General features: G+C 40.4%; 1 protein-coding gene across 2 annotated transcripts in view; it reads left to right on the top strand.

Annotated features, from left to right (window-relative positions):
• TESC (tescalcin) overlaps nucleotides 1-20,570 on the top strand; it is a 734,284-nt gene that overhangs the window by 274,439 nt on the left and 439,275 nt on the right. The gene's annotated exons all lie outside the window — the stretch shown is intronic.

Below are 20,570 nucleotides of genomic sequence, written 5' to 3'. Positions count from 1 at the left end.
TAAACGACAAAAAATACTAAAGCACAGGAACAACAGAAACTAGGGACTAAAACTAAAGCTGATCAAGCTTTAAATATGGAGGATATCAAAACTGCACTTCTGCCTATACAATAAGCTTTAAAAGAACTGACTTGTCAAATACAATCATTTGGAATTTCATGTAGTCAGTTGCTGGAAAGAATGGATAAGACAGAGGCTCGAATTTCTGATACTGAGGACAAATTCGTTTTACTGGAAAAAAAAACTAATCTGCATGATGTGGATATACAGGCTATACAAAGTAAGCTTACAGACCTAGAAGCAAGATCCAGGAGAAACAATATCATTGTCAGAGGGATTCCTGAATCCATTCAGTATAATGAACTGATTCCATCCATACTACAAATATTTGCAGTGCTTTTAAATGATTCTGATACTGTGAAACAAATCATCGTGGAAAGAGCACACAGAGCTTTGAGAGAGGTACAAGCATCTAATTTTCCTAGACCTGTGTATGTTAAACTGCTTAATTATCAAGATGTAAATAGAATACTTATTACTGCAAAACAAGGTGGAGGCTATATTATGTGGAAAAACAATAAAATATCTCTGACACAGGATTTACCTATACAGATCAGACAGGCTAGACAGTCTCTGTCTCCTTACTGCAAATTTCTTATTGACAAACAAATGAAGTTTCAAATGAAATATCCTAATATGCTTATATTCACAGTGGATGGGGCTAAACATTCTGTTTCCACCAAAATGAGGCAAGAAATCTGTTTCTTAAAATTTTCAAGGCTTTACCTGCATCAGAGACTTGAATTGAACTTTTGCTGGGACTGGCATGCTGCTATGTTTACTGTGCTTCGAGGACTGGGTAATCTTTTGTTTGCATTTGTGAAGCTTAGGCCTATTCCTGAGCAATAAAACTGTTTGCTTTTCCTTATCTTGATCTCCTGCACTTGTTTCCTGACATTTTATGGCTTCTACTAACTGTTTTCAATGAGGAGGAAGACAGGAAGTGCTTAAAATGCTGTTGAGGGTGTAGATTTCGTTGTGGCACTTCCGGGAGTCCGTCTGCAAAAGTGGTCCCCCGTCGCGAGCATTTTACAGGACTTCCTGGTTTGGAAAACTGAAGACAACTGTTTTAAACACTCTCTTGCCTATTTAACATTAAATAACACTGTTCTATAGTAATTTAAGCACATAGGAACTTGTTAGGAACTTCATTTATTAACTTTCAGTCAACATTTTGTAGTTATATTATTTAGAGAGGGTGCAGGGATTTAGCAATGTTTATTTAACCTGTCAGCATAGTTTTTAATGTTTTGTGTTATTTTCATTATTTTATTTAGTTAGAAGCTTGCTTTATTATGAAACTAGTATAAGGTGAATGTATAACAAAGGATATTAATAAATTTGCTGTCTATTTGCTTTAATATAGGGTTATATATTAGTATGTATTTATTTATTTATTTCTCTTCTTTTTCTCTTCTCTCTTTTAATGCATGTGGTTTATGTATAGATAGCTAATCCAACTGCAAGTGCATTATTATAGTGAAAGTGCATTATTATAACCTACTGAAAATGCATTATTTTTTTTACTTTATTCTTTTTATATGTACTACTGTTACATTTTTAATTTGATTTGTTTAAATAGTAATTAACCAAAGAGATGTAGTTTATGGCAGTGTTTGTTAGGGAATGTTTAGTTTAGAATTTGTCGTAGTGAAGTTAGGTTTTATAGGTCTTAATTGTGATACATGTGTGAAATTTTACATTGTGGTGTTTTTATATCTGTTGTTTCTTTTAAACCCTTTGTCATTTTATATTATACAGGACCTATTCATCTCCTGGTCCGGGGTTAGAATGGGTATGCACTGGTTGAGGACGGGATATAAGGATTGCTTCCAGATTATGTATGGTTTTGAATTTACTGTTTTTTTGTTTTTTCCATGCTCTCTCTTCAAAACTTTCATCTTACAGTGAATCTTTGAAATGTGGGAAGTAGATTCATGGAACGTTAAAGGGCTCCAGAACTTGAAGAAGAGGAAACTGGTGTTACATGTATTGTTGCAGGCTAAGGCATGGTTTATCCTACTCCAAGAAACGCATTTAAAGAATGATCAATGGGGTGATGTTAAAAAAAAGAAATGGATTAGAGAAGTAGTAGTATCTGAAGGTAAGTCAAATAGTGCTGGGGTAGCCATAATTATTAAAGATCAATACAAGGAAAAGATATTAGATTCTAATACAGATAAAAATGGACGGTGGTGCTATGTTATTCTTTTGTCTACCTTATTTGATAAACCTATTTTACTTTTAAATATATATGCTCCCTGTAATGACCAACAACTATTTATAGCATCACTATATTCAATTTTAACACAATTTGATAGATATTATGTAATTGTTGGAGGTGATTGGAATACCTACCAGAATCGAAGTTGGATAGATATTGTCCACAAAGAGCATTTAACAAGCATGCTCTATTAGCACTGAATGATCTTAAAGAAGACTTTCAATTATATGATCCATTTCACTATCTGAATAACGATAATAGTACAAGCAATTTTACCTTTTATTCCCCATGTCATAAAATGTGGTCCAGAATTGATTTCTTCCTGATTTCAAGAGTATTGATCAATCTAGAACCTACAGTTATGGTACATGCCCGTTATATATCAGACCATTCTAAAATTTCATTGAATTTTACTAAGGGGGTAAAAGATACTTTGAGACAAAGAGGTTATAATTGGTCTCCTAATCCAAATCTATTGAATAAGGAGGATATAATACTGGAAATTACAAAGTACCTGAAAGACTTATTGATTGGTTTAGGGAAACAACAATTTGCCCCAGATATTGAATGGGCAACAGTTAAAGCACAAATAAGAGGGACACTTTTGCAAAAAGCATCTTATTATAAAAAGATATTAAACAAAGATATTCAAACTTTAGAAATAAAAATTAAATTACTTGATCAAGAACTGATTAGAGATTTTAATGAGCAAACAGAGAAGGAATTGATTAAATGTCAAAAGGATCTCTTTTTACTTCAGAATAGTAGATTAACATTTCAAGAGTACAAGACATTAGTGAGGTATGCCAGTCATGTTCAAACACCATCGAGAGCGTTAGCTAGGATCATTAATCAAACAAAACCAATCGTGCAGATTTCGGAAATACAATTTAATAATAAAATATATTCTAAAACTGAGGAGGTTCTTAATATCTTTGAGAAAATATACACTAATATTTATGCTGGACAAAGGATATGACCCCTAACAGGAATTATGAACAATTTCTACAGTCAATTAAGTTTCCAACAATAGGAGAGGACATTCAAAATGACTTGGTTAAACCGATATCTGAAGAAGAAGAAATAGTATATGTAATTCAGCATATGAAATCACATAAATCACCAGGTCCTGATGGCTTGACAGTGTAATTTTATAAAAAATTTGCAGATATTTTCGGTAAGATACTTTCAGTTGTGTTTAACTACATAATTAGGAATAAAATTAATGATCCACACCTTAACGCCTCAAAAACTATTTTTATACATAAAGCCAATTCAGATTCTCAAAATCCGGATAATTATAGACCGATATCATTAATAAATGTAGACATGAAAATTCTAACCTCTATTATAGCATCTAGACTGAAGAGAATCATGACTCATATCATTTCTAAAGAACAGACTGGTTTTATGGCAGGTAGACAAACCAGTGATAATACACTCACACTACATACTATGTTAGAGCATGCTAAGCAAAATAATTTAAATATTTATGCCCTTATAATTGATGCCCAGAAAGCCTTTGATAGGGTTGATACAAATTTCTTGTTTGATCTTTTACCATATTTTAATATATCACATGAGTTTGTCCAAATGTTACAAATATTATATAGTAATCCCTATACTACATTGTATATTAATAAAAACTTCTCTAAAAGAATACAGATTAAGACTGGAACACGCCAGGGTTGCCCTTTGTCCCCTTTATTATTTAATATCTATCTTATTGATGTTAAGTTGTCTATCTCGCCTTCATTCTTGCTGGATGGGTTCGGAGCCGATCCTCGGCTCCGACTCGGCCAATACTAAAGCTCGAGAGCTAATTCCACCGGCTCGAGGCTCCCCTATATCCCACAATGCTAGGCGGTAACTACCCAGATCTCGTTTGCCGCTTAGCTGGTGAGGTGCTTTTCTACCGGCTCTGGCAGGTTAGTGAAGAATTTAATTCTTAAATTTTCAATTCTTAGACCCCTAGTACCCTTTTTTTACTAAAACCTTTAGTTTTAAATTCCCCTTTTCCTGGTTTGACAACTTTGTTGCCCTTAATTCCTTCTTTTATTCCCCTTTAGTTTTAGGCCTTAGGCCCCTTCTAGTCCCCTTGTGTGACTGGTATTTTATTTTTAATTAAGGCCTGTGTGTGTGTCTGTGTGTGTTTTCTTGGACCTTTTATTATGTCTAAGGAATCTAAGGTCTCAGGCTTCAAGAAGTGTGACTCGTACTGTCAGAAAATGTCTCTGACAGACGGTCACACTTCTTGTGTGTATTGCCTGGAACCTTTGCACCTGCAGGACTCTTGTGCTGTTTGCCATGGTTTTAGCCCTAGAGTCCTGCAGGAACGCAAGAATAAATTAATCTTGCGTGGCTTATTAAAGCCTGAAGGCCCCCCGACTCAGTCTGTGTCGGGGAAGCCTTCTAAAACTTCCAAACAGTCGGCTCCGGTTTCTGAGTCGACTTCTGGAAATGTAAAGTGTGCTTCGACATCGGCTCCGGCCGGAGCCGATGTTTCCAAGCCTCATACTGTTACCTCAGCTCCGGCTGGAGCTGAGGTTGATAAAACTCCGTTGGCTCCAATACTCTTATCAGAGCAACCTTCTAGGAAAAGATCTAAATCCCCCTCTATCGGCTCCGTGCACTCGGCGCCAGGATCCCCTCTTCTTTCTGAATGGAGCCATAGAACACATTCCTCACGGTCTTCCAGGCTATCTGACCACAATTTGCAAAGGGTAGTGAGTAGACTTCTGAAGTCCGAGGCACTGGCCCAAATGCTGCATAGCCCAACTCAGCAGTCAGTGGCTATTTCCGTTCCCCAATATATTCCTCCTCCGACTCCTTTGAGTTCGGAGCCATGACTGTCGGTGCGTCGGATCTGATACCTTCCCTTTCGGCTCCGTCGTCTGCTCCGATCTCCTCCTTGGAGGGATCTCGGCACCGAGCTTCCCTCGTCGGCTCTGAGGGGGCGAGTGGCATCGGACCCTTGTCCGAGCCCGCTCTCCCTCTCGGGGCTTCAGCGCTGGTGAGTTCGGCTCTGACATCGGCCTCGGAGCAGTCCCTGTCGGTGCCGGGGGGGGTCCTTGTCTCTTCGGAGTGGGGACCTCCGGCCTTGCCTGATAGGGGTGCCTTCGAGGTCATGCGGAGTGTGCTAGAACCAGGGTCTGCCCCACAGTCGGCTCCATCAGCCCCTCCATCTACAGTGCCTGCGGTGATTTCTACCCACCCCCTTGCATTAGACTGCAGAGAGCCAACTCCTCAAGTTTCCCCATTGGGAATTTCCTCCTCTTCCGAGGCCTCTCCTGACCCGGTAGGAGATCCCCCTAGGAAGAGGCAGTGCAAGAAGAAGCACATTGACTCCCCTGAGTCTATCACCTCTGACACTGACTTAGAGGAATCTGAAGGTTCCCCTCGATCCCCCTCTGAGAATGTCTCCTTTGCTGACATCCTTGAGATCCTGAAACAGAGGGGGAACTGGCCAGCCCTTAACCCTTCGGAGGATGAGTCAGTGTATCTTGAGGCATTTGGCTCTCGCCCTTCTACCTCCTGGGTGTCCCCTCCCTTTGACCCCCTTATGGAAGTGGTGGCAAGGAAGGCCTGGACGGCTCCTGATTCAGTGGAACCCACCCCGAGGAGGCCATATAAATTTATTACTGCCCCTAGAGATAAAGATATTTTATCCAAAGGTGTCCCCGTTGATGCCATGGTGGTGGCTGCGGCCACTAAGAAGGAGTTAGCCAATCCTTCAGTTCCTGTCCATCCTCCTAATAAGGAATCTAGGACCATGGACAGGTACGGTAAGCGGATGTTCTCATCAGCGACCTTTTCAATGCGGTCGCTGAACTACTTATGCCACTTCACTCGTCTCCAGAGAGATTTACTCAAGGATATGAGTGAAGTGATAAAAGATCCTACAGCTGAGGGGTTCCAAGACAGAATGAACTCCCAGTTGGCAACCCTGAATTCCATCGTTAACTCCTCCATGCGGCTTGTCTCATATGCTGCGGATGGGGCGAGTAGAGCCGCAGGCACAGGTGTTGCCTTACGTCACGCCTGGATGCGGCTGTGCAACTTTGCGGACCCTTTCAAGGCATCCTTCACCAAGTCTCCCTTTGATGGATCATCCTTGTTTGGTCCACAGGTGAAGGATACATTGACCAGGTGCGAGGTAGAAGGTAAGACTCTCTCTGCCGTAGGAGTCTGTTTTTCTACCCCTTCTAGACCCTATCCCAAAGGTCAGAGGGGAGGAAAGATGTGGTTCCGTAAACAATCCCAGGGAGTCTCATCTGACGCACAAGGTTGATTCCCCTCTAGAGGCAGAGGGGGGAATAATAATAGATGCTGCCCTAGAGGCAGAGGAGGTCCGCAAAACCAGGGTAGCAGAGAAACGTTCTCTGATAAACGCTTTCAGCATCCCTGAGGGTCTGCCTGGCTGTCCACCTTCGGAGGCAGTCGGGGGAAGGTTATCCCTGTACCCAAAAGCCTGGCTTTCCCTTACTCAAGACAAATGGGTACAGTCGATCATATCCGAGGGTTGCAAAATTCCCTTTATTCACATCCCATCCCAACCCAAAGGATCCCTTCCAGATGTTCCACCCAGTCTAAGGGAACAAGCAGCATTAGAAATTTCAAAGCTGCTATCAAAAAGAGCTATCCAATCAGTCCCAGCAGACCAGCAAGGATCCGGACTCTACTCCAAATTCTTTTTGGTACCAAAGAAAACAGGGGACTGGAGACCCATACTGGATCTCAGCAACTTAAACAAGTATGTCAGGAAAACAAAATTCCGGATGTTCACGCTACAGTCCATTCTACCCTTCTTGGGTCAGGACAATTGGATGTGCTCGATAGATCTTCAGGACACGTACTACCACATCAAGATGAACAGACGCTCCAGGAGATTTCTCCGCTTCAGGCTGGGAGCCAGTCACTACCAGTTCAGGGCCCTGCCCTTTGGTCTCACTACAGCCCCCCCGTGTGTTTACCAAATGCATGGCAGTGGTCGCGGCTCACTTGAGACATCAAGGATTCCAGGTGTTTCCATATTTAGACAACTGGCTCCTTACCGCCACCACCAGACATCAGCTTCTTCTATCCAGGGACTTCACCATCCAAACTTGCCAAGCTCTAGGCATTTCAATAAATTTCAAAAAATCTGCCTTGTCGCCTTGTCAATCTATTACCTTTATAGGCACCACCTTAGACACACTCAATCTTTCAGCCAGACTCACAGAGCAGAGAGTGTCAGACATTCGAAAACAAGTTTCCCTTCTCTTACAATGCTACAAAGTCAAAGCCAGACTAGTTTTGAAGGTGTTAGGTCTCATGGCAGCAGCTATTCCCCTTCTCCCCTTAGCTCGCTTCCACATGAGGATCCTCCAATGGATGCTGTTTACTCAATGGTCCTTTCAACAGCTCCCGATGTCCCATACCATATTGATAACTCAATCATGCAAGAATCAACTGTCTTGGTGGATCACATCACCTCAGGTTCTCCAAGGAAGACCCTTCACTCTTCCCCCCCAGTCGCCACGTTGACAACAGACGCCTCCCTGATCGAGTGGGGGGGGGGCATTATCAGGGCAGGACAGTCCAAGGCACGTGGCAACCTTTCGAGTGCCACTTGCACATAAATGTCTTAGAGATGAGAGCAGTGCTTTTAGCGTTGCAAGCCCTTCACGACTCTCTTCCCACTGGGACTATTGCAATTCAGACGGACAACATGTCCGTAGTGTGGTACATCAACAAACAAGGCGGAATCAGATCATACCCTTTATGTCGAGAGGCACTCAGACTTTGGCAATGGGCGATCTCTTCTCAGCGTTTTCTGATAGCAACGCACATTCCTGGGAAATCCAACATTATTGCAGACAAGTTGAGCAGGGCAATTCTCATGCCCCACGAGTGGTCTCTGAAGAAATCAGTTCTAGAAGAAGTATTCCTAAGATGGGGCCAGCCTTGCTGCGATCTTTTTGCTACTCCCCAAAACAGCAAGTGCCACGACTTCTTCACTCTCTTCCCGTTACCAGGCCATCCCACCAGAGATGCTCTAGTCCACAATTGGCCCCGGGGACTTCTATATGCCTTTCCCCCTTTTCCACTGATATCTCAACTAATTCAGAAAGCCATCGCTTTGAGAGTGACAATGATCCTCATTGCCCCTTACTGGCCTCGACAGATATGGTTTCCATTTCTTCATCGTTACCTTTTGGAGCAGCCTTGGCATCTGGACCCAGTACCAGATCTGTTAACCCACCAATCGGGTCAGCTGCACCAATCTCTGCTTTCTCTAAACCTCACAGCGTGGTTTCTCCGATTCCGACCTTAGCCAGGCTTCCCTCAATATCACGCTCGGTCCGAGATATCTTGATAGCCTCTCATAAATCTTCTACCCAGAAGATTTATAGTAGCAAATGGAAACGCTTCTCTTTTTGGGCAACATCAAAAGACATAGATCCCTTTACTGCACCTATCCAGTCTATTCTAGACTTTCTAGCAGAACTCTTTCATTTAGGATCATCTGCATCTACCATTAGAGTTCAACTGGCTGCCATATCTAATTTTCATGTTGGTGTCTCAGAGTCTAGCATCATGGCTCACAAACTCTGTAAAGCCTTTTTAAGGGGCATATTTCTTCTCAAACCTCCAATCAAAGATCCCCCGCCTCAGTGGGATTTGAACTTGGTTCTGGCATCCTTAATCCTTCCCCCCTTCGAACCGGCGGCTTCATGTTCTCTGAAGTTGCTTTCTTGGAAGCCACTTTTTCTGGTAGCTATAACTTCAGCGAGAAGGGTATCTGAACTCCATGCTCTGTGCAGTCGTCCTCCTTACTTAGTGTTTCACAAAGATAGGGTATCCCTCCGTACTAATCCATCCTTTTTACCTAAAGTTTCCTCTCAAGCAAACCTAAACCAAATTATTGATCTCCCCGTCTTTTTCCCTAACTATTCAAACAGGTCGGAACAAAAGCTACATTTTCTGGATGTTTATCGCCAACTTAGATATTACTTAGACAGGACTAAACAATTCAGGAAATCTGATCAATTGTTTCTATCATATGCGGAAGGGAAATTGGGCCTTCCTGTTACTAAAGTATCCCTCTCTAGATGGCTCACCTCTACAATTACCTTCATTGATGAGATCAGACATCAAAAACTACCCTCAAGACCTAGAGCTCATTCAACTAGGGCATTAGCTACATCCGTAGCTTTTCAGGATAGGCTGCCAATAGATTCCATTTATGCAGCAGCCACCTGGGCTTCTCCTCATACCTTCATTTCACATTACAAATTGGACATGGTCTCCAGAAGCCGTGCCAACTTTGGTTCCACTGTTCTCAAGAGTCTGTTCCGATAGGCCACCCGGGATAAGGTGCTAGGGACGCGGTCCCATCCAGCAAGAATGAAGGCGAGATAGACAACTTAACATTAAGAAGTTATGTACCTACCGTAATGTTCCATGTTAGTTGTCTTCTTCTCGCCTTCTTTCTTGCGTCCCACCCTCCTTCCCCCAAGCCTGGACAGACCAATAGGAATTCAGTTTGTGTTCTTCCTCTGGAAGTTGTCATTCCCACACGTTCTTCCACCTCCTTTTCTCCTTTCTTAGGTCTGCGATACCTTTCACGCAGGTTGTTATTGAGGTGGGTTTCCCTTCTCCATTCTATGGAGACTAGGGTTGCTTGGTATAGCTATCAAACGAGATCTGAGTAGTTACCGCCTAGCATTGTGGGATATAGGGGAGCCTTGAGCCGGTGGAATTAGCTCTCGAGCTTTAGTATTGGCCGAGTCGGAGCCGAGGATCAGCTCCGAACCCATCCAGCAAGAAAGAAGGCGAGAAGAAGACAACTAACATGGAACGTTATGGTAGGTACATAACTTCTTATTTTTATATATTAAACAAAATGTTTATCATAATTTCCCAATAATTTATGGAACTAAAATATTAATGGCAGCTTTTGCTGATGATCTTAGCATTTATTGTGCATCTCCATTATCAGATACTGAAAAATTATTGAAGGCTGTTAATGAGTTCTCAAAAGTGTCTAATTATAAAATTAACTTGAAAAAAAAGAATATCTTCCCTTTAAAGACACCTAAACCCTTTTCGTTATTGCCCTTAGTGGGACAGGTATCATTTAAAGAAAATATTAAATATCTAGGTATTGAGTTCTCTACTGATAATAAAGACTTTTATAATAATAATATTAAAGCAATCTGGGAACAAATAATTTCTGATTTTGGGAGATGGAAAAATTTACGACTGCCAATATTAGCAAAAGTTTCAATTATCAAAATGAACATATTACCACGATTACTGTATATTTTTAGGTCAGCCAACTTATTACTTTCGAAGTCGTTTTTCAAACGGATTCATAAAGAATTGGCTAAATTCATTTGGGAACCAAAGAAAACCAGGATATCTTATGATAAATGAATGACCCCAAAAAATAGAGGAGGACTGGAATTACCTAATTTTGAAATGTATTATTTAATTGTAAATTCTAATAGAATTTTAAGAATTGCCAATTATGATATAAATAATACTAAGTGGGCACCACCTTGGGTAGTTCTGAATTATACATATATTCTAAAGTTAAATATCAATCCTAAAGCAATACTTTTTTTAGGTAAGGATACATTGAAATTCTATGGGATTATTGAACACATCAAAATGAACATACTCTCTTTACATAATTTATTTCATTTATTAGATTTGGTTCAACATGTGATGGTTTTTCAACCCTTTCATAAGAATCTTAATTTAAAATTGAATAATCAACTAATTGATCTCAACAAGTTTCCATTGATAGTTAATCTAACTTTGATTGATATATATAAACATCTTGACAGTTCGGCCAACCAAATAAGACAAGAACTTAACTTACCTAAAAATTATCTGGTTATTCTGAGACAAATTAGAGAACTCACTATAAGCTATTTTAAAAGTTTTAAACCGGAAGAAGAGGCTATTCATAGATGCTCTTTGTTGTGGCAAGCTCTCCAACAGGATCTTAAATATATCACGACAGCAAATCAATTAATTAAAGAATTTCAATTTCATGATAAAATTTTGTTATCAAACTACTGGGAAGAGAAAATCTTACTGACAGATAGAAGTAATATGTTAAAAGCAATTGACTTGACCATCAAATCTACTTCTCTTCAAAAATTAATATATACCCAGTTGATGATTTGGAACAATGCATATTATACACGTCTTACCCTGCATAAATTTAATCCCAAAAATTCACCAACTTGTCCATACTGTAAGAATCAACCAGGTGATCTTCTTCATATGTTCTGGAGTTGTAAATGTATTTTCAAACTTTGGAATTCCCTTAAGATCCAACTTCAAAAGGTGGATTACCAGAGTACAACGTTATCATGGAAACTTATGATTCTGCATATTCCCCCGAGAGAGATCCCTAAATCACAAATTATTATATATATTAATATTTTTCTATTAATGAAGCTTTATATAGCTTCAAATTGGTTAGACCCATCTAAAACTTCATGGCAGAACTTTAGAGTTCTAGCAACAAAACATATATTGGCTCATAAATTACTATTAAACCCACAAAATAAAAATGTTAATAATCCAAAAATTTGGGAACAGATTTTTAATATTATACTAGCATAGTATTTTCAACTTGGAAATATTAATAATTATTTATGTGTGTGGAGAGAATTTAGTAATCAACTGTCTATTACTTGCATTTATTCTTATGCTTTTTTATATTTAACTGTATTACATGGAAGCATTCTTGTAAATATTGTATATAGAGTGTGGTTATTAGTGATATTAGTTAATGCTTGATTTGTGACTATATGTTATTTTTGTTCTTATTTGTGTTTGAAAATAATATAACAATAAAGATTTATTATGGAAAAAAAAAAGAATAGGCCTCATGTGCATAAATATGTGCTACTTACATGACATACTGGGAGATGGCCTTGTTTGGGAGCATCCTGTGCTCTAGCACCCTGATACACCCACAAAGGAATGAAAATAGTAAAAATAATCATCAGCAGTCCCCCTATTTCCACATTTTACTTATACATGATGTAAATGTGGATGTTCTTCATAGTCAGTATTGCAGTAGTGATTCTTGAGTCTTTCTGCCACGCAGAAGCCTGCAGCCTGCTCAATTTCCACAGTCTTTACATCATTACTAGCTGACAGATGACCGAAAACCAACATCAAGACATCAGGGTGTTAGAAGGACATTCATCAGCATCATCATCACTTCTTTCTAGCCGTACAGTCCAATGAACTTCATGTGTGCTTAGTACACTTGGAATCCATCAGTCGGCTCTTTTTTCAGAGAACTTTCTTCTTTCATTCAGATAAGTACCCAATTGGGGAACTTTCTCTACTAATATAATGGTCAAAAAAGTCAAACATTGCTTGAAGTATAGGAAGGAAATCCTGCATAAAGATTTTGACTTGTTTTGTCTGTTATTCTTGGGTCTTCAGCACAATATCTCCAACTGTCCTGACTGAAAATTCTATGCAAAAACTATAAAATGTAGGGTTGAGGTAGTAGCTGCCCATATGGAGTCCTCCACTTTGGCTTCCCTTATGGCATCACAATCCACTGCTACTTCAGGACCTCTGCAGACTTTGGTGTTGGATAAAGTTATTCCAGAAAAAGTAAAGACAAAAAAAGCCAAGGACCCTGACATTACTGAAAAAGCTTCAACTCTAGGTCATAAGTTGACCAATGACCCAGGTGAGGTGCCTTTGAAGCCCTTTGGTCTGGTGACTCCTAGGCCCAAACCCTCTGGTACAACCCCTTAGGAGGCTGCCATGGTCTCTGGCCTACCTGGAAATATTATCATGGCACACACATCAGTCAGCTGTGAGTTCAGTCAGTAGATCTCAGCTTCCAACATCTATGCTGTGGGTCTTGAGGGAAACTCCCTGTCTTGCTCGATTAATGAAGCTGCAACCAAAGTAGCAGTCAGGCAACCACATCCTCAGGTCACCCTTTTAAAATGGACACCCAAACTGAAGTGAAACACTTCTTTTTCATCACCAATGCCTTTGTCCACTTCTTTTCAGACCAAAGCCCAAGACCTCCTTAAAATAGCACAGGAGTTTATGGCCTGGATAAAATCTAGAGAACCCTCTTATGCTCTCACTACTGAGGCCTCCCCACCTAAAAGAAGTAGGGGAGTAGCCTTTCAGGAAAATGAAGATTCCTCTAGCTCTGAAAATGAGGAGAAACTGTCTTACTGTGGCCACTTGCTACAAGAAACTTCCCCAGACTCATACTCAAATGACTCTCTGTCTTCTACCTTCCCCTAAGGATCTTTCCTTTGGAGATAGCCTGCATAGAATGAAAGTGGTATTCAGTTGGGAAAGTAAGAAATTCTGTCAGGCTCAGAACCACTACATGGAACTGCCAAGCTTGCCTTCACCCAAACCATTGGCTATTCTTCCTGTGTGTGTTGAATTGATGTTGTCTTTGAAGGCATAGCTTTACACCCTGATTCTCTCCATAGTGCTGCTAGGAAGTCAGGCATGTTTTACAGAGTGCTTGTATCTCATATGCACCTTTACAACAACCCAAAGACTGACCCTTCTGTAGTATCCACTGAATCCTCAAAAGGTATACCTAAGGTGCCAACAGGATATCCCTTATCTAATGACAGGGAAAGTAGATTATTAGACATATTTGGGATGAAAGCTTATACCTCTGCCACCCTGGCAATGAGAGATAAAATAATTTTAGGACAAAATTCTAGCTAAGATAGTCTCTAGTATGGATAGAACTTTATCTAAAGAAATTCAGGAGGCAGCCATAGAAGCTTTACAAGTTTCCAGGCACTCCCTAAAATGTGTCTGTGACACCTTAGATGCTTATTCCAGGGCAGTTATCACAGGTTATGTCATCTGCAGACATGCATGGTTTTAGACCAAAGCCTATCAAATCAGTTAAAGGCCGAACTACTGGATGCTCCAGTAGACAAGTAATTTCTTTTTGGTCCTCCAGCTGAATAAGTTTCTGAGAAGTTTGATAAAAAAGGAAAACAAATTAAAACTGTGAAAGAATTTTACTCATCTCTGATACCAAAGTAGAGTAGGAATTACCTAACTCTTGGCTTTTTTTTCACATAGACAAGGCAAATGGAGTCCTCACCATGGCAAATGACCAAGACAATCCAGGAAATTCCAACCAGAACAATTACACAGACCAGGGAACTTCAAAGAACCCACCCAGCAGAGAGAACAGCTGTAATATTGTTCTGCCCCAGCATCCCTTACTCCTTCTGACCCTCCTCACCAAGCCCCTGGCAGAAAGACTCTCTTTCTTCCTGAACCAATGGAAAACATCACCAGAGACCAATGGGTCCTAACCATCATAGAGAAGGGGTACTACATCTAGAAAAATACCACCCTTCTTGGGCATTCCAAAACAACCAAAAGAGTGATCAAGCCTCATACCACCTATCTTCAGGGAGCTATTTCAACAAGGGTCCATCTAGCCTGTCCCTCCAGAACAAGAGGGAGAAAGCTTCTACTAAGGATATTTCTAGTTCCAACAACAGAGGGCAACTGGAGACCCATCTTGAGCCTCTCAATGCTAATCAGTCTTCTCAACATCCAAAATTTCGAAATGCTTATGTTGTGAAAACTACAGCTAAAGTTCTTCCAAGATTCCCGTATGGCCACTGTTGACCTAAAGAGCATTAATATCCATACCCCCATAGCAGACAGTCAGAGAAAGTAGCTATGATTTGTAGCAACAGGTTCCCATTTCCAGTTCTGTGCTTGCTTTACCATTTGGGCTATCTTCTGCTCTCAGGGTTTTCACAAAATATCCAGCTTCTCTGACAGCACATTGCAGAACTCTAGGGGTTTCTATTTGCCCCTACTTATAAGACTGTCTCATTCAGAAAAGATCCACATCAAAGAACCTGGATGCATTGCAGATCACCATACATTGCTTTCAGGAAGTAGACGTCATCTTAAATCTTCAAAAATCTCATGCTCTTCCTCAAACAATGATCCTCTTTCAGTCCAACAGAAAGCAATCTTTCCCCAGGACAAGATTACTTTCTTGACAAGCTACCTCACCAGTCTGCTTCCAAAGCAATTTATTCCAGCAAGAGAATTCCCGAGGATACTGGGGTACATTGGCATCCTGCATTCTCATGATCTCACTTTCAAAGTTACACATGAGAAGACTTCAGTGATTACTGAAAAAATGTTTGGGAATGGCATTTCCTACCCTAGGAAACCCTACTGCTTCTTCCATGTCTGAAAAAGTAACTCCAGTGATGTAAGAGCATCATAAAGAGGACCCCAGGGGTGAATTTCTCTTTACCAGAAGCAGACAAGACCATACAGTCACCACAGACACTTCAAATATAATTTGGGGACCCACTTAGGTTTCCTGAAAGTGCAGGATATTTGGTCACTTCATTAGAGAAAGTTGCAAGTAAATCAGAAGGAGCTACTAGCAGTCTGCTGACCATAAAAGTGTTTCAACAGAACTTAAACCCACAGACCCTGCAAATCTGGACAGACAATACCACAGTGATGTGGCACATAATCAAGTAAGGAGGAACTTGTCTTACTCTCACTGGAGCCTTTCCATGAAAATTTGTGTTCTGGCTCAAGAAATAGGGCTAGCCCTTATAGCTTCTTATATTCTGGGTCAGAACAATACAGAGGCAGATTCTCTAAAAAGAACCTTCTAGATTACAATGAATGGCTGCTAAAGAGAGAGGCATACCTCTCAACCTCTTAGAGCAAGAAATGTAGACAAAGCCATAAATACAAGTGGTACAAAGGCCCAAAAATAGGGACACTTTTTAAATATTGGTCTTACAAACTTAGAAGGTTGATAGAATAACAGGTTGTGCATTAGCATGAATTTTCTAAAGGGTGTAAAGTCTGAAACCCAAATGTATGTCATTATTTTCTAACTTCGGTCTTTAATGATTCACCACTAATTTGCCAGAAAAGCACAATTTTATAAAAATGGACTAAAACATGAGGCAAAAATCTGGACTTTCTGTGAATATCTGTACAGTTGAGAGGTACTGAGAGAGGTCTTCCTGGACCTAACCATAGAGTGGGGATTCCCTCAATAGACTTGTTTATCTGTCACCACAACAAACTACAGGCATTCTGTTCCAGAACTAAACAGACAGGGGCTTGGAAAATACATGCCTTGTCCTTCACATAGGCAGGTTGCTTCCTGTATACCCTTACCCCAGATCCCGAAGGTACTGACAAAAATGAGGGTGAACAGACTCAGCATGATCCTAGTGGCCTCCTTCTAGATGGGGCAAAACTGGTTCTCCATCCTCCTGACACTCTGAGGAGAGATTCCGCACCTAACCACAGGAAGTAGATCTCCTCAGCAAAACTAAAGAATCCGTCTTTCATTCCCACCTAGCCATCTTCAGGTTAATAGCCTAGAAGATTAGGTTTTGACATCAAGGAATGCATATATTCTCAAGGACATGCTTTCCATTCTAAGGCAAAGAAGGAAGCCCACTATCAGGCAATCATACTTGGCAAAATGGAGAAGATTTTCTACCTGGAATCACAGCAAAAGCACTAACCCTTTTCATGCAGACATTAACTCAGTCTTGCAGTACCTATCAGGCCTCTTTAAACAAAGGCTTTCCTAGTCCAGCATTATGGTATATACATCTGCCATATCAGCTTGCCTACACTTCACTTTAACTATCTTCTTGCACCCCCACATGAGACTTTTTATAAAAGGGGTGATTCATTTGAGACCACCCACAAGGAACCCTGTTCCAGCATGGGATCTAAATTATGTGTTAGAAAAACTTACCTTGCCCCCCTTTGAACCTGCTGTCACTGCCTCTCTGAAAATGCTCACTTGGAAGACAATCTTTCCTATAGCTATTACATCTGCTAGGAGATGTTCTGAGCTACAAGCCCTCATGTGTAAAGAACCTGCTCACTGTCTTCCACAGGAATATGGCTACCCTCAAAACAAACCTCAAACAAACCCACCTTTTATCCCTAAGGTTGTGTCAGAACTTACTTTAAACCAGGCTATTCACTTACCAGTTATCTTCCCAAATCCACAGAACAGAATAGAACAAGTCCTCCACTCCTTAGATGTACACAGGCAGATTAGGTGGTATCTACACAGGACAAAAAACCCTAAAAGAGTGGAGCAATTACTGAGGGCTTTTGCAGAGGGTAAACAGCACAATGAATATCTAACTGCATTAAGTTTTGCTATTGACACTATGGAATAGATTTACCTGGGCATATTAAAGCCCTCTCCACCAAGCATGGGGTTTTCTTCAATGGAGTCCCCACCCAGGTCATGCTAGAGGCAGCCACACGGAACTCAGTGCACACCTTTACAGAACACTATAACCTAGGCAATGTTTCCAGAGGTCCCATTTACATTGTCAAAAGGGCTGTTAACCGAATGCCCTTTGATTAATATGTAAATGGCAAACTACCAAAACCTTGAACGGCCAAGTAAGAAAATTTTTTCCCAGGACAAAAAATTGCTTGGCCGTTGTTGGGAATTTGCCCTTTCCTCCACTGTAGTGCGATCTTGGAGTTGGTATATTTAGTTTGGGATGTGTGTGTGGGGAGGCGTACAGCCCCCCCACATCAGGGGGTGTGGGGGCTAAGCCCCCCACTTCATAGGGTTTGATGATTTGTTTTATTTTTTGTTGGCCAAGTGATTTTTTTTCCATGGGAAAAAAAACACTTATTTGGCAGTTTAAAGTTTTGGTCTTTCGGTATTTAAGTGTCGATCAAAGGGTGTTCGATGAACAGCCCTTTCAACAACATAATATAGACCCTGTTTCCAGAGCTAGAGCAGGTTTTTCTACTGCCATCTTGCAGAATCTTTTCTCCTAGGATCATACAGAGGACCCACCACCCAAATTTTAGCTTTGGGACTCCTTCCAAGAACCAGTAGTGCAGTACTGACTATGAAGAACATAGTACATTTGTGTGCCACTTACCATTATTGTAGGTGTTCAAGTAGAGCAATGTTATAGTACATACAACTCTTCAACCTCTCTATCTGCTGACCACTTATCTCCCCCTAGCTGTGTGCAATGGGTAGTGGAGTTTTTTCCTGCAGATAGTCCTCTTATCTCAATCATACCCTCAGTGCCTCCTATGTTTTTCCCTCCTTCTCACTTAAATTCTGACAAATGAGAAGATCATGCTGTCCTCAGGCATCAGACTGGTTGTTCACTGCTTATAAAGACCTGAAGATGGCATCTATGGACGCTCTTCTTATACCGTGATATCTAGATGTCGGTGTTCTGATGTCCATCTGCTAGGGATGGTGTAAAGACTCAGGAAATTGGGCCGTTCATGAGCTTCTGCATGGCAGAAAGACCCAACAATCAGTACTGCAACATTGATCTACTAGAACATCTGCAGTTACGGTAAGTGGGACACAACTACACTTTCTCAATCATACCCATGTTGCTAATGACATTGCATTTCTAAACATTAAAATAAAAACATATAAAGAACATGGCTCTTAAATATAATAAAAATTGTTACAGAGAGTCAAATAGCTTAAAAGGTGTACTGGTGCCTCCCCAACCCCTCCCCCACATATTTGCTATAGTTATGCAGATTTTGCAATACTGGCAAAAAAAGTATGTAAGAATATGTGTAATGCATATTTTTATGAGATTATGAGATTTTTTTAAATGTTTTCTGGGGCTATAATGAATATTTTAATCAAACCACAAGAAACTGCTATTTTTAGGTTCATAGAGTCATAGATTCATAGGCATATACTAGGTTAATGAGCACTGGGGTGTTTATAAGCCTAGCCATGCAGTCCAAATGTATCCCACAAGTTATTATGTCTTAGAGGTTATTTTAAGGGGTATATGTTAGTTAGAGTATGATTTCATGACTGCTCTGCCAACCAGAGACAAAGGTGTCAGAACAGGGATGAATTTCCGATTTCTCATTCACTGGTCTAGATTGCACTTGAATAAATTTAAGGAAGGTCTCTACTTCACATGGATGGAAGGTCTATTCCTGAGAATGAGGATTCTCTGAGAATCCTCCAACATGTACTATTGAAGTTAGGCAGAGTTTAAATCCTTAGACTTAGTGGTTCTGGTGCTGTTTAATGCCAGTCATAAATTGCCTCTAAGAAGTCTGTGTACAGACAAAGGGCTTTGAGGTGATCTGCATAGGACATCGTGTTTACACTTTGTATTCTTTTTGTGAGAAACCTCTGTGGATTTTGCAATCATTGCATCTGCCTGGTCAGGTACATATAGAAAGGGGCATTATACTCAGTGAGTCTGATGATGGCTGAATACAGTGGCCAGTGGCTTCTCTAGACCTAGATGCCATGCCCTTACTTATAAATTGAGTGATGTAGAATCATTTTCTTACAACCTTATACACACATGTTGGTCAAATGCCAGTTGCTATTTACATGAGTCCCTGAATTCCTGACTGCTTTGTCTGCTTTTCATAGGTTCATAGGTTAGTACTAAGCTAACTGCCCTTGCGAGCCATTTTAAGCCTAGCCAATTATCCCTTGTGAGATTCAAACCCTGCACCTTGTGTTTGTAAGGCAAACACGTTAACCATTAGGCCACCCTCCCAACTCAGGGGTGTTTTAATAATGAGGTAGTTTCCCTTGGTGGCCAATTTCCCAAAAGTTACTGTTATGCATTTCTTGGCACTGAGTTATAAGCCATGTCTTTGGCACCAGTCATTTGTTTGTGTTAGACCTTTCTAGAAGATGTTTATTATTTTGAAAATTTTAATTAAAATAAATGCTGGATATTAATGGGGGCGGCAGCTTACCTTACAAAGCAGACACACGACATCATGACAAAATGGGTAGGGTTTGCCACTGGCAATGTACAGCAAAGTATAAACATTATTTCTTAAAATATAATTCTTAAAAGTTTCTTATGTCAAGTGAAACTATAGCTTTTATAGATGACCACAAACATGACATCAAACTGAATTATTTATCTGAGCTTTCCTTGCTGGATGTGTTCCAGTTCGTGGTGAAATACATTGCTGCTTTCCCTGTTTGATGCTTATATTTATCACAAAAATTCTGTAGATGCATCAAAACCACTAATTTGTTGTATCTTCTAGTCACTAGTAAGTTTACTATACTAGGTGTATTGGGTTAAATCAGAAAAAAAGTTTCCCCCTTTGGTCCTCTGATTCTTGTGTTAGTTTAAGTAATATACTTCTTGGCATCAGGGATATAGCTAGAAATTTGCATTTTGCATTTATGACATCATTTTTTTCTACCTTCTTGCCTTAT

This window comes from Protopterus annectens, chromosome 4.part0 (genome assembly GCF_019279795.1).
Source record: "Protopterus annectens isolate FY-2018-M chromosome 4.part0, PAN1.0, whole genome shotgun sequence".
Taxonomy (NCBI): Eukaryota; Metazoa; Chordata; order Ceratodontiformes; family Protopteridae; genus Protopterus; species Protopterus annectens.
The sequence above is the reverse complement of the archived record's forward strand: the minus strand, read 5'-3'. Positions and strand labels throughout refer to the sequence as shown.